The following is a 5,000-nucleotide window of genomic DNA, read 5'->3' as shown; positions in this document are numbered from 1 at the left end:
AACAGGCACACACACAATATCTAACCACCAGCATGGAAGAACATCCAGTGCATCCTCTCCGCCACATGACACAATCCACACTATCATTACCAGACCGGGAGGTCCACCCAGAAAACACAATATCCCACCCTTCCGACATCCGCACATTGCTCAGCTAAGCCACGAACACCCACACATGTCCTACACAGGGGTGCACCCAACATCACAATACTGCCTCCTGTCACAGCACACAAACAATGGCAGGAATGAAAGACACAGATCTGCCACAACCATGGAATCGGAGCGCCGCCTGTCATGAGCCAAAAGTGCATCCTGACGTGACAAATCGGATAATGCCGCAGGCATCCAATTACGATAATCACTATCAACGAACCTGCCGCCCCCCCCCCCAAATACACCTTTCCCTACAACAATGTGTATCTGAACCTAAGCTATATTGTACCTTAACCTAACCTATATCGTACCTTAACCTAACCTATATCGTACCTTAACCTAACCTATATCGTACCTTAACCTAACCTATATCGTACCTTAACCTAACGTATATCGTACCTTAACCTAACCTATATCGTACCTTAACCTAACCTATATCGTACCTTAACCTAACGTATATCGTACCTTAACCTAACCTATATCGTACCTTAACCTAACCTATATCGTACCTTAACCTAACCTATATCGTACCTTAACCTAACCTATATCGTGCCTTAACCTAACCTACGTTGTGCCTTAACCTAACCTACGTTGTGCCTTAACCTAACCTACGTTGTGCCTTAACCTAACCTACGTTGTGCCTTAACCTAACCTACGTTGTGCCTTAACCTAACCTACGTTGTGCCTTAACCTAACCTACGTTGTGCCTTAACCTAACCTACGTTGTGCCTTAACCTAACCTACGTTGTGCCTTAACCTAACCTACGTTGTGCCTTAACCTAACCTACGTTGTGCCTTAACCTAACCTACGTTGTGCCTTAACCTAACCTACGTTGCGCCTTAACCTAACCTAATTTGTGCCTTAACCTAACCTAATTTGTGCCTTAACGTAACCCATGTTGTGCCTTAACGTAACCCATGTTGTGCCTTAACGTAACCCATGTTGTGCCTTAACGTAACCCATGTTGTGCCTTAACGTAACCCATGTTGTGCCTTAACGTAACCCATGTTGTGCCTTAACGTAACCCATGTTGTGCCTTAACCTAACCCATGTTGTGCCTTAACCTAACCCATGTTGTGCCTTAACCTAACCCATGTTGTGCCTTAACCTAACCCATGTTGTGCCTTAACGTAACCCATGTTGTGCCTTAACGTAACCCATGTTGTGCCTTAACCTAACCCATGTTGTGCCTTAACCTAACCCATGTTGTGCCTTAACCTAACCCATGTTGTGCCTTAACCTAACCCATGTTGTGCCTTAACCTAACCCATGTTGTGCCTTAACCTAACCCATGTTGTGCCTTAACCTAACCCATGTTGTGCCTTAACCTAACCTATAATGTGCCTTAACCTAACCTATAATGTGCCTTAACCTAACCTAAAGTGCGCCGTAACCTAAACTATATTGCGCCTTAACCTGACGCACGTTGTCGCTGAACCTGCTCTGTAATTGTTATGCAACCCGTTAAATTGGTGTAGTGTTGCCTAACCGCAACCCTCGCAATATAGTTCCCTACTCGCACTGCCCGGTCCCCTGTGTATCGCGTCATGTTAAACACCTTGCAGGTGTTGCTGACTTTCCACATGCTCCTGCTATACACTGTAGTGTGGATAGCAGCAGGACGTACATGCCGCCCCCCCCCCCTTCCCCCCTGCCTTCGCAAGCTGGTCGGTGAGAAGTTTGCATGTTCAATGCCCTTCGCATGCCGACGTACTCAGCCTACGTTGTGGTACGGCCTGTCACCTGTCCGCCGATGTACGCAAAACCCACAAACTGTACTGCACATTGGTCCGTATGTACTGAATGATACATCGTGGCACATGTGACCGTATGACGACTGCGCCTAGCAACGGCGGACCATACAGTCCAAATATTGTGCACGCAGCTACGTGTCGTCTCCCTATAAGAGCTGGATTGCAGTGTGGTACGCCATACAGACGTGTGGGAGGAACGGACGCCCTGGATGGCGATCAGCATGAGCAGTCTGTTGATGTAGTGGAGCGTGTATTCGGACGTAGTCGTCTCTTCTCACACACCGTGATAGCATGTTGCACCGCGTTCCACATCTGCGACATGCTGCAGAGGCGGGCTGACAGTCGTTCGCGCAATGGACACCGCATACGTACGGGGTCTACCTTCCACGTGTTCTCTAGGCGTGCACATGTTGTTGCGTCTATGTGGGCAGACGTAGTGTGTTGTGACACCTGACACAGGCATGCAATACTCGTTGCAAATGGCGATGGACGTGTACGTTTGCTGGTGACGTTACGCAAATGAACAACTGGTAACCCGTTGTGGTGCGGTTGTTCTCGCTAGAGGTGAATCAGTGTTGGCGACGATCGGTCGAGCTATTAACCGGTTGTTTCAGGGAGACCCACCATGCCCACGAACGTGAAAGGGGACCCACCATGCCCACGAACGTGAAAGGGGGATCTGGGTGTGAGGCGATACGCGGCGGTGGCTGGGTGGGACCGTCCCCGGCCGGTGAGGGGGGGCCGCCCGGCGTGCTGGCAGCGCGGTGCGTGGGCGCACGCGCCACAGCCGGCTGGTGGGGGCGGCCAGTGGCAGGCGCGCCGGCCGACGGACGCGGCAGGCGGCGCAGCTGCGCGCCGGCGCCCCCTGCTCGCGGCGCCTTGCGGCCAAAGTAGGTCCTCGCGGGCCCGGTGCGAAGCGCGGTCTCCATCTGCAGTGTGCTGGTCCGATTGAGGACTTTGTGCGCTGAGGATGCGCCGCCGCCCGGCGCTCGGCGCCGCGACGCCGTCTGCTGCTCGGTCGCCCCAGCGGTTCTCGCAGGTGGTTTGTATCGCAGCTGTGCGGACGTGTTGGCGCGTGCGCTGTGCTGGGAGAGTTCGCTTCGGCACCCAAGTGGGGCTTTTGTCCTTCTGTGGCGCTGGCGTTGGAGCTGCCGGTCACCGTAGGTGGCGCGTGTTGTCTCCCGCCGGCAATGCCACGACAGCACGCTCCCGGGCCTCTGTCGGCAGCGGCAAGCTCAGTTGGGAGCACGGGTGGTCGCACCTAAAGCGTCTACTCGCCTAACTCCGGGCGATTGCGCCTCTCTCGAACCCGACCAAGTACTTAGGACGGCGCTGCGCGCCGCCGGGACCTGAGAGGGTTTCGAGGTGTGTTGTGCAGGGGAGCTCAGCCTCCTCCTGTTTGCAGAATAATTGAGCGGACGCTTGCGTGTTCGCGCGGGCCCCCGGGACACACTCCCGGGCGGCCGGCTGCTCAGCTCTAGTTGACGCAGCTCCCTGGTTGATCCTGCCAGTAGTCATATGCTTGTCTCAAAGATTAAGCCATGCATGTCTCAGTACAAGCCGCATTAAGGTGAAACCGCGAATGGCTCATTAAATCAGTTATGGTTCCTTAGATCGTACCCACGTTACTTGGATAACTGTGGTAATTCTAGAGCTAATACATGCAAACAGAGTCCCGACCAGAGATGGAAGGGACGCTTTTATTAGATCAAAACCAATCGGTCGGCTCGTCCGGTCCGTTTGCCTTGGTGACTCTGAATAACTTTGGGCTGATCGCACGGTCCTCGTACCGGCGACGCATCTTTCAAATGTCTGCCTTATCAACTGTCGATGGTAGGTTCTGCGCCTACCATGGTTGTAACGGGTAACGGGGAATCAGGGTTCGATTCCGGAGAGGGAGCCTGAGAAACGGCTACCACATCCAAGGAAGGCAGCAGGCGCGCAAATTACCCACTCCCGGCACGGGGAGGTAGTGACGAAAAATAACGATACGGGACTCATCCGAGGCCCCGTAATCGGAATGAGTACACTTTAAATCCTTTAACGAGTATCTATTGGAGGGCAAGTCTGGTGCCAGCAGCCGCGGTAATTCCAGCTCCAATAGCGTATATTAAAGTTGTTGCGGTTAAAAAGCTCGTAGTTGGATTTGTGTCCCACGCTGTTGGTTCACCGCCCGTCGGTGTTTAACTGGCATGTATCGTGGGACGTCCTGCCGGTGGGGCGAGCCGAAGGCGTGCGACCGCCTCGTGCGTGCTCGTGCGTCCCGAGGCGGACCCCGTTGAAATCCTACCAGGGTGCTCTTTATTGAGTGTCTCGGTGGGCCGGCACGTTTACTTTGAACAAATTAGAGTGCTTAAAGCAGGCAAGCCCGCCTGAATACTGTGTGCATGGAATAATGGAATAGGACCTCGGTTCTATTTTGTTGGTTTTCGGAACCCGAGGTAATGATTAATAGGGACAGGCGGGGGCATTCGTATTGCGACGTTAGAGGTGAAATTCTTGGATCGTCGCAAGACGAACAGAAGCGAAAGCATTTGCCAAGTATGTTTTCATTAATCAAGAACGAAAGTTAGAGGTTCGAAGGCGATCAGATACCGCCCTAGTTCTAACCATAAACGATGCCAGCCAGCGATCCGCCGCAGTTCCTCCGATGACTCGGCGGGCAGCCTCCGGGAAACCAAAGCTTTTGGGTTCCGGGGGAAGTATGGTTGCAAAGCTGAAACTTAAAGGAATTGACGGAAGGGCACCACCAGGAGTGGAGCCTGCGGCTTAATTTGACTCAACACGGGAAACCTCACCAGGCCCGGACACCGGAAGGATTGACAGATTGATAGCTCTTTCTTGATTCGGTGGGTGGTGGTGCATGGCCGTTCTTAGTTGGTGGAGCGATTTGTCTGGTTAATTCCGATAACGAACGAGACTCTAGCCTGCTAACTAGTCGCGTGACATCCTTCGTGCTGTCAGCGATTACTTTTCTTCTTAGAGGGACAGGCGGCTTCTAGCCGCACGAGATTGAGCAATAACAGGTCTGTGATGCCCTTAGATGTTCTGGGCCGCACGCGCGCTACACTGAAGGAATCAGCGTGTCTTCC

At 53.0% G+C, this 5,000-nt stretch overlaps 1 non-coding gene across 1 annotated transcript in view; it reads left to right on the top strand.

The window, feature by feature from the left end:
• Positions 1–3,399: 3,399 nt before the first annotated feature.
• Positions 3,400–5,000, top strand: part of LOC126435960 (small subunit ribosomal RNA) — a 1,909-nt gene continuing 308 nt past the window's right edge. Inside the window, exon 1 of the ribosomal RNA XR_007580315.1 lies at positions 3,400–5,000. This exon is cut by the window's right edge and continues 308 nt beyond it. This is a non-coding gene — a ribosomal RNA (small subunit ribosomal RNA).

Source organism: Schistocerca serialis, unplaced genomic scaffold (assembly GCF_023864345.2).
Source record: "Schistocerca serialis cubense isolate TAMUIC-IGC-003099 unplaced genomic scaffold, iqSchSeri2.2 HiC_scaffold_1223, whole genome shotgun sequence".
NCBI lineage: Eukaryota > Metazoa > Arthropoda > Insecta > Orthoptera > Acrididae > Schistocerca > Schistocerca serialis.
This window is presented reverse-complemented; position numbering and strand designations above follow the sequence as displayed.